This window comes from Triticum aestivum, chromosome 1A, assembly GCF_018294505.1.
Source record: "Triticum aestivum cultivar Chinese Spring chromosome 1A, IWGSC CS RefSeq v2.1, whole genome shotgun sequence".
Classification (NCBI taxonomy): domain Eukaryota; kingdom Viridiplantae; phylum Streptophyta; class Magnoliopsida; order Poales; family Poaceae; genus Triticum; species Triticum aestivum.
Window position 1 is genome coordinate 84364241 of NC_057794.1, and position 10097 is coordinate 84374337.

Here is a 10097-nt window from a genome sequence, read left to right on the forward strand (position 1 = left end):
CCCCCTTGGAGATCCATCTCCCTAGGGCCGCCCCCCCAAGGCCCCTATATAAAGAGGGGGGAGGGAGGGCAGCCGCACCCCTTGCTCTTGGCGCCTCCCTCTCCCTCCGTAACACCTCTCCTCCCCGCTTGCGCTTGGCGAAGCCCTGCCGGGATCCTGCTGCATCCACCACCACGCCGTCGTGCTGCTGGATCTTCATCAACCTCTCCTTCCCCCTTGCTGGATCAAGAAGGAGGAGACGTCTTCCTAACCGTACGTGTGTTGAACGCAAAGGTGTCGTCCGTTCGGCACTAGGTCATCGGTGATTTGAATCACGTCGAGTACGACTCCATCAACCCCGTTCTCTTGAACGCTTCCGTGCGCGATCTACAATGGTATGTAGATGCACTCCTCTCTCCCTCGTTGCTAGATGACTCCATATATTGATCTTGGTGATGCGTAGAAAATTTTAAAATTCTGCTACGTTCCCCAACAATGGTATCAGAGCTAGGTCTATGCGTAGTTACTATGCACGAGTAGAACACAAAGCAGTTGTGGGCATCGATATTGTCAATTTGCTTGCCGTTACTAGTCTTATCTTGATTTGGCGGCATCATGGGATGAAGCGGCCCGGACCGACCTTACACGTACGCTTACGTGAGACTGGTTCCACCGACTGACATGCACTAGTTGCATAAGGTGGCTGGCGGGTGTCTGTCTCTCCCACTTTAGTCGGATCTGATTTGATGAACAGGGTCCTTATGAAGGGTAAATAGAAATTGGCAATTCACGTTGTGTTTTTGGCGTAGGTAAGAAACGTTCATGCTAGAAACCTATAGCAGCCACGTAAAAACTTGCAACAACAATTAGAGGACGTCTAACTTGTTTTTGCAGCAAGTGTTTTGTGATGTGATATGGCCAAAGGATGTGTTGAATGATATATGTGATGTATGATATGATCATGTTCTTGTAATAGGAATCACGACTTGCATGTCGATGAGTATGACAACCGACAGGAGCCATAGGAGTTGTCTTTATTTATTTATGACCTGCGTGTCAACATAAACGTCATGTAATTACTTTACTTTATTGCTAAAGCGTTAGCCATAGTAGTAGAAGTAATAGATGACGAGACAACTTCAAGAAGACACGATGATGGAGATAATGGTGTCATGCCGGTGACAATGATGATCATGGAGCCCCGAAGATGGAGATCAAAAGGAGCAAATGATATTGGCCATATCATGTCACTATTTGATTGCATGTGATGTTTATCATGTTTTACATCTTATTTGCTTAGAACGACAGTAGCTTAAATAAGATGATCCCTCGCAATAATTTCAAGAAAGTGTTCCCCCTAACTGTGCACCGTTGCGAAGGTTCGCTGTTTCGAAGCACCACGTGATGATCGGGTGTGATAGATTATAACGTTCGAATACAACAGGTGTAAGCCAGATTTACACACGCAATACACTTAGGTTGACTTGACGAGCCTAGCATGTACAGACATGGCCTCGGAACACGGAAGACCGAAAGGTCGAGCATGAGTCGTATAGAATATACGATCAACATGAAGATGTTCACCGATGTTGGCTAGTCCGTCTCACGTGATGATCGGACACGGCCTAGTTAACTCGGATCATGTTTCACTTAGATGACTGGAGGAATGTCTATCTGAGTGGGAGTTCATTGAGTAATTTGATTAGATGAACTTAATTATCATGAACTTAGTCTAAAATCTTTACAATATGTCTTGTAGATCAAATGGCCCACGTTGTCCTCAACTTCAACGCGTCCCTAGAGAAAACCAAGCTGAAAGACAATGGCAGAAACTATACGGACTGGGTCCGAAACCTGAGGATCATCCTCATAGCTGCCAAGAAAGAGTATGTCCTACAAGCACCGCTAGGTGACGCACCTGTCCCACAGAACCAAGACGTTATGAACGCTTGGAAGTCACGTGCTGATGATTACTCCCTCGTTCAGTGTGGCATGCTTTACAGCTTAGAACCGGGGCTCCAAAAGCGTTTTGAGAGACACGGAGCATACGAGATGTTCGAAGAGCTGAAAATGGTTTTTCAAGCTCATGCCCGGTGTCGGTGTCACAACCGGCGGATCTCGGGTAGGGGGTCCCGAACTGTGCGTCTAGGTCGGATGGTAACAGGAGACATGGGACACTTTGTTTTACCCAAGTTCGGGTCCTCTAGATGGAGGTAAAACCCTACTCCTGCTTGATTAATATTGAAGATATGGGTAGTACAAGAGTAGATCTACCACGAGATCAAGGAGGCTAAACCCTAGAAGCTAGCCTATGGTATGATTGTGTATGGAGTTGATCCCCTACGGACTACAACCCTCCGGTTTATATAGACACTAGATAGGGTTAGGGTTACACAAAGTCGGTTACAATGGTAGGAGATCTTGAATATCTGCATCGCCAAGCTTGCCTTCCACGCCAAGGAAAGTCCCATCCGGACACGGGACGAAGTCTTCAATCTTGTATCTTCATAGTCCAGGAGTCCGGCTGAAGGTATAGTCCGGCTACCCGAACACCCCCTAATCCAGGACTCCCTCAGTAGCCCCCGAACCAGGCTTCAATGACGACGAGTCCGGCGCGCAAATTGTTCGGCATTGCAAGGCGGGTTCTTCTCCAAATCTTGTGTACCTATAGGAATAATGTCCTATTCTTGTAATGTAGCGCTCCTCGGCTTCCATGCCTAATAATGGCCGTCTTCTACGTGTAAAGCAGATGCGAAAAGCCGGGGCATTTTTACATTTACACCCCTGGCCACATAAACGAGCCGCCTATTTAACGGGACGGGGATTTAGATCCGAACCACATCTCCTCCTTTCCGCGAGTGATCATCAGAGCGCTTCCAGCAAAGGTCTATTCCAACATGACCAGCCGTCGCAGCTCCTCCCCTCGCACCTCCGGTCCCAAACCCGGGGACTGGGAGAGTTGTACCATCCTGCATAGCAAGTTAGCGTCACTTCAAGCCCAGGGATTCCTACCCCAGGCATGCATGGTCCCGATCCGAGCCGGTCTCGCCACCTATAATGGCGGAAAACAAGCGGAGAGCACCCCCAATCCTTCTAGGGGAGAGCGGGTGTGCCTCGTCCCCTATCTATTAAGGGGACTGGGATTTCCAATTCACCCATTTCTCCGCGGGCTTCTGGAGTTTTACGGCCTCCAACTGCACAATCTCACGCCCGCCTCCGTGTTGCATATTGCGGGTTTCGTCGCCTTTTGCGAGCTATTTTTAGGCGTTGAGGCTCATTTCGCACTGTGGAAGAGGTTATTTTGCCTGGTGCCCCGTTCTCAAAAGGGGTCCATATACAAAGTGGGCGGAGCCGAAGTATGGCGTATCGCCGGGACCGGATACCTATCCGGAACCCCAAAGGAAGCGTCCGAGGACTGGCCTTCAGAATGGTTTTATATAGATGACGTCCCGCTACCGGACCTTATCCGGGCTGGTCTCCCTGAGTTCAACAGTGCTCCATTAAAGAAGCGCTTGAGCTGGCGTGCGTGAAGCTCTCAAAGAGAAAACAACAGAGACGTCCTTTACCTGATGGGCCGGATAAGACTGTTGGCTCATTCCGGACTAACCATGATCGGAGTCATGGCTGCGTGCATTATGCGGGGGGTGCAGCCGCTTCAATACAGAGGCCACCCAATGTGGGAATTCAACGGGGAGGATGACGCCACCCGTTACGGTCGTAAAAAAAGGGCTGGACTCAGCTGCCGCTCTAGAAAAGATCTTATCCTCTTTGTACAAGGGAGAAAAGGAGGAATTCCTCCGCGTCAACCCGCAGGCCGGATTCAGCATGTACGATCCTCCAAGTTGGGTAAGTGAACAATTGCGCTTGCCCGTTTGTTTTATACTCCCGTGGATAGATAGGTAGTCCAATGATTTTAATGCAGGAACTGCGACAGGAGGTAAAGAATATAAGCAGCCGCCCTCCACAGCCCGAGGACCCAGAACGGTCCCTTGATCCGGACTCCGAAGAGGATCTGGACATATCAGTGGAGCTTATCGACGGGGTGTTCTATCAGCTAAGCAAGGACAATACCTTGGTAGCCATCACGGATGATTACCCAGGGTTAATCCCGGCCTCCCAGGTGACGGAAACCAGAGTCTCATTCATTTGAGAGGGATTACACTCTCATGTATTTCGGTGTTTCTGACGACAACCGCGTTTATAGGGGAGATTTCCACGGCAGGAGGCTGAACCTGCGGCGGCTAGCCAACGAGGGGCCGCAGAGCCCCGTAGGGCAAAAAGGAATGAAGTCCGGACTGAAATGCCGGCGCAAAGGTATAGTGCACCCTCTGCTTCCCTGGAGTTATTCTGTCAGGGTCGTATTAACGTTCGTGCTATCTTCAGGACGAAGAGACCTCGCCGGACTACATCCAGAGAGGTCGCCAATCGCGCCTCCACCAGCCAGGCTCCAACGTCTAGCCAGGAAGCGGAGGCGAGTACAAGGCGCGCACCGGACGCTCCTCCGACAGAGGATGCGGATAGGCTATCCGCCACAAATTCAGTGGAGAGTGCCATGAACCACAGGCGTCGCCGGACAACTCTACGCGACGGTTGTTTCTCCCAACAGGCTTTAGATGCCTTTAATTCGGGAGATGCGTACCTCCATGCCGCTCAAAATGGTTTAGCAGAGCTACGGAGCAGTATGTGAAAGACATACAGGTAAGAAAATTTTGGTTAAATATATACATATGTCAGTAGCCCCCGAGACTTGAAACAGTTAGAGCAACTGATTTAAGGATCATTGAATATGCAAGTTCTTACAGAGAAGAATACTGTACTGTCCCAGGAGCTGGAGAAGTGCAAGGCCCAACTAGAGGCCGCACTAGCCGCAGCAGGGGAGCCCCGAGAGACCCCCTCAGGTAAAATACACTTTGAAAGATTAGTATTGTGCGGTGTGGGTGCAAATCTGACAAGTTAAATTGCAGATGGCGCCGGACTCGATCCGGACAAGCAACAACTCGTACGCCAGCTAAAGGCCGGTGAGAGTATGTTGACAAGGGTGACGCGAGAGAAGAATGATCTTCAGGATGCCAACACCAAGCTGGATGTCGAACTTAAAGATGTTCGTGGCCAGCTGTCGAACTCCACGAAGGAGAATCAGTGGCTTCGACGCGGCATTTTTAGTAAGTGCTTGAACGAACTTTGAAAAAAGAGTTCGGCGAGGAAGTCGATTAACAGAGTAATGTCTGTAGGTATGCTCACATGTCGTCCTGCAGAGGAGATGCCCGGTTCTACGGGTGACCTTCTTCCCGAACTCATGCAACTGCATGAGCGAATTCAGCAAGCGATGCGAGGTGTTGCCCAAGCCTTATGGCCTGCCCACTCCGTGCCCGAGAACCTTGGAGAGCTTGCGGAGAAGCTGAAGGAAGCTCGGCGGCGCTTCCGATTGTGGAAGATATCGGCCTGCCGACAAGGCGCTCGAGAAGCCTAGGCCATGGTGAAGACTCGTTTTACGAAGTCTGACCCGAACCACATGGTCGAGGTCGGACCCGTGGGGCCTGACGGGAAGGAGATTCCTGTGAGTTTAGTATACGGCCAAGTAGAGTTGGCCGCAAAGTATTCCCAGCAGGATTGTAAATTAGACAGCCTGTTAGATGGTATAGAAGAGGAATACAATCAGTCATAATGACTATGTAATTTTGAATTGACATGTGTAATGCCTTCTAGCCGGATTGTAGATCGTTTGTCGTTGCTGACCTTTTCGCTTCAACCTCGAGACCTGACGGTCTGGAGTGTGTCCGAATACCATAGCGGTTATATAAGAACCGTGGTATGCGTGGAGACCAGGCGTAGGGGTCATTAGTGCTTTATCAGACAAGTGCCCAACTAGTTATGTTATATTACATGGTTAGTAAGAAACATCTTCCAGAGAGAGTACTTCCATTAGGGGTTCCTTTCGCTGGGAGGCATGCCCTAAAGTGCATGTCCGGACTGCGTAAAAAGACGCAGAAAAAGCATCTGGGGGCACATAAAATGGGTAAAAAGATCATCTTTTATCTCACCAACCGAATATTCCCTTAAGAACGCTAGCTTTCGGCTTCACCCAGTCTGAGGTACACATCCGGCTGATCCGACAGTAACAATCGCAGAGGTGCTCCCTTTACCACCTAGCCGAACAATCGTGAACGTAGGGGTAAGCACAGGAGCCAGGCAACCCAGCTTGGCCAAAACTTAAGTCATATCGATGCATATAATGGTGAAGAAAAAGGTACATGCGGAAGTTTGACGCATGTGTTGGGCATGAAGCCCATATAAATAAGCTTCTGTTAAAGAAGCCCCCAGGTTTAATGAGCATGAGTGGCGCATCACTTAGATGAGCCCTTAAGGGCGATAAAAGAAAAGAGGGGAAGGAGAGAAATGTAAGACAGAAAAATGCAAAAAATGGACAAAGGAAGGAGACGAACACAGAGTCCGACGCTAGGCGTAGAATCTTCGGAGACGGGTGGCGTTCCATGGGTTCGGCTTGAGTCGGTTATCCGACGCATCTCGCAGGCCGTACGCCCCGCCAGTCAGGACTTGGTAGATTATGAATGGACCTTCCCACTTGGGCTTGAGTTTGTCCTTTTTCTTGTCCGGCAGGTGTAGAACTAGTTCGCCGACATTATAATTTTTGGCCCGTACTTCTCTGCTTTGATATCTTCGAGCCTGCTGTTGATAGAATGCGGAACGGGCTTTTGCCACGTCGCGCTCCTCCTCCAAAGTGTCCAAACGGTCCTGCCAATCGAGCCCGGCTTCTCTTTCTTCGTACATGCGCACTCGAGGTGAGTCATGAATTATGTCACAGGGCAGAACTGCCTCTGCGCCGTACACCATGAAGAATGGTGTGTATCCGGTGGTGCGATTCGGCGTGGTCCGCAGCCCCCAGAGTATGGAGTCGAGCTCCTCTACCCAGTGCGTATTAGATTCCTTAAGGGACCGCACTAGTCTGGGTTTAATGCCGCTCATGATAAGACCATTTGCACGTTCGACCTGGCCATTGGTTTGAGGGTGATAGACGGAAGCATAATCGAGCTTGATGCCCATGTTTTTGCACCAGAGTTTTACCTCGTCGGCGGTAAAGTTTGTACCGTTATCGGTTATGATGCTGTGGGGGACGCCATAACGGTGTACAACCCCGGATATGAAGTCTATCACAGGTCCGGATTCGACCGTTTTAACAGGCTTGGCTTCTATCCATTTGGTGAATTTATCCACCATGACCAGTAAGTATTTCTTTCTATCGGTCCCACCTTTAAGGGGTCCGACCATGTCAAGCCCCCAGACCGCAAAAGGCCAGGTGATTGGTATAGTTTGGAGTGCGGTGGGTGGCATATGGCTTTGGTTGGCAAAAAGTTGGCAACCAGCGCATCGTTGGACTAAGTCCTGAGCGTCTACCCGGGCCGTCGGCCAATAAAAGCCTGTACGGAAAGCCTTGCTAACAAGGGACCGAGCAGCGGCGTGGTGACCACCGAGTCCGGCATGAATTTCAGCCAGAAGGTTCCGCCCTTCCTCTTCGGAGATGCACCTTTGAAGGACTCCGGTAGTGCTTTTCTTATAAAGCTCTCTCTCATGGACTCTGTAGGCTTTAGATCGCCGCACTATGCAGCGGGCCTCATTTTGGTCCTCCGGGAGTTCTTGCCTGATAAGGTAGGCTAGGAATGGTTCTGTCCACGGGGCGATGACCGCCATTATTACGCGGGATGAAGATTTAATTTCATTGGCAGAGCCTCCAATTGTGTCAGTTTGTTCGGCGTCGAATGGTGCGGCTAGGTCCGGGCTGTTATTTGCGGGTTCCCCCTCCCATGCTACAGATGGCTTGAACAATCTTTCCAAAAAGATGTTGGGGGGACTGCATCGCGTTTTGCTCCGATGCGTGCCAGGACGTCGGCTGCTTGATTGTTTTCTTGGGCTATATGGTGAAACTCCAGCCCTTCGAATTGAGCTGACATTTTTAGGACGGCATTGCGGTAAGCTGCCATTTTTGGGTCCTTGGCGTCGAAGTCGCCATTTATTTGGGATATCGCGAGGTTCGAATCCCCGCGTACCTCTAGGCATTGAATGCCCATGGATACTGCCATCCGGAGACCATGTAGAAGGGCCTCGTATTCGGCTGCGTTGTTGGAGTCCGTGTACATAATTTGGAGTACATATTGGACTGTTTCTCCTATGGGGGATGTCAAAACGACGCCAGCCCCCAGTCCGGCCAACATTTTGGAGCCGTCGAAATGCATGATCCAGTTTGAGTATGTGCCGTACTCTTTGGGGAGTTCGGCCTCTGTCCATTCTGCGACGAAGTCGGCCAAAACTTGCGATTTTATAGCTCGCCGTGGCTTATAGGTTATATCGAACGGGAGGAGCTCGATGGCCCATTTTGCGATCCGGCCTGTTGCATCGCGGTTGTTGATAATATCGTTAAGTGGTACTTCCGAGGCAACTGTTATGGAACACTCTTGAAAGTAGTGTCGTAGCTTTTTGGATGCCATGAATACCGCGTATGCAATTTTTTGATAATGCGGGTACCATGATTTTCATGGAGTGAGGACAGTGGACACGTAGTAGACCATCCTTTGAAGGGGGAATTTGTGTTCGTCCGTTTCCCGCTCGACAACGAGCACTGCGCTGACAACTTGATGTGTTGCTGCAATGTACAATAGCATTGGTTCGCCGGTGTTCGGCGCGGCTAGGACTGGGTTTGTTGCCAATATGGCTTTTATTTCATCGAGTCCGGCCGTGGCGGCATCCATCCACTCGAAGTGTTCGGTGCGCCGGAGTAGGCGATAAAGGGGCAGTGCCTTTTCTCCCAAGCGGGAGATGAAGCGGCTTAGAGCCGCCACGCATCCGGTTAATTTTTGTATTTGTTTGAGGTCCTTTGGGATATCCAATTGTGACAAAGCTCGGATCTTGGCTGGATTTGCTTCAATTCCTCTACCGGATACAATGAAGCCCAAGAGCTTTCCGCCTGGAACGCCGAAGACGCATTTTTCTGGGTTGAGCTTGATGTCGTATTTTCGGAGGTTATCGAATGTGAGCCTCAAGTCGTCTACTAGAGATTTGACATGTCTTGATTTGATGACCACGTCATCCACATATGCCTCCACTGTTTTGCCGATCTGATTTGCCAGACATGTCTGGATCATGCGCTGATATGTTGCGCCGGCGTTTTTTAGCCCGAAGGGCATTGTGTTGAAGTAGAATGGGCTGTATGGTGTGATGAATGTTGTTGCAGCTTGGTCTGATTCTGCCATCTTGATTTGATGGTAACCGGAGTATGCGTCGAGGAAACACAACGAATCGTGTCCTGCGGTGGCATCGATAATTTGATCGATACGGGGGAGGGGGAAGGGATCCTTTGGGCAAGCCTTGTTAAGGTCTTTAAAGTCGACACACAGGCGCCAGGATTTGTCTTTCTTTGGTACCATCACCAGGTTTGCTAGCTAGTCCGGATGTTTTATGTCTCTAATGAATCCGGCCTCCAATATCTTGGCTAGCTCTTCTCCCATGGCCTGTCTCTTAGGTTCGGAAAAATGCCGAAGGGCTTGTTTGACGGGTTTGAATCCTTTTAGGATATTTAAGCTGTGTTCGGCCAGCCTGCGTGGGATTCCTGGCATGTCTGAGGGGTGCCAGGCGAAAATGTCCCAATTCTCTTGTAGGAACTCTCGCAGTGCAGCGTCTACGTCGGGGTTCAGTCGTGCCCCGATGGAAGCTGTTTTATTGGGGTCCGTTGGATGGACCTGGAATTTGACTATTTCGTCGGCTGGCTTGAAGGATGTGGACTTGGATCTTTTGTCGAGTATCACATCATCCCTGTTAACCGTGGAGCGCAGCATAGTCAGTTGCTCGGCTGCTAAGGCTTCGGATAGTGTCTCGAGGGCTAATGCGGCCGTCTTGTTTTCGGCGCGGAGTGCTATGTCCGGATCACTAGCTAGAGTGATGATTCCATTCGGCCCGGGCATCTTAAGCTTCATGTACCCGTAATGGGGTATCGCTTGGAAGATTGTGAATGCTTCCCGCCCTAGTAAGGCGTGATGTCCGCTTTTAAATGGGGCCACTTGAAACGTGACTTCTTCAGACCTGTAATTATCCGGCGTGCCGAACACCAC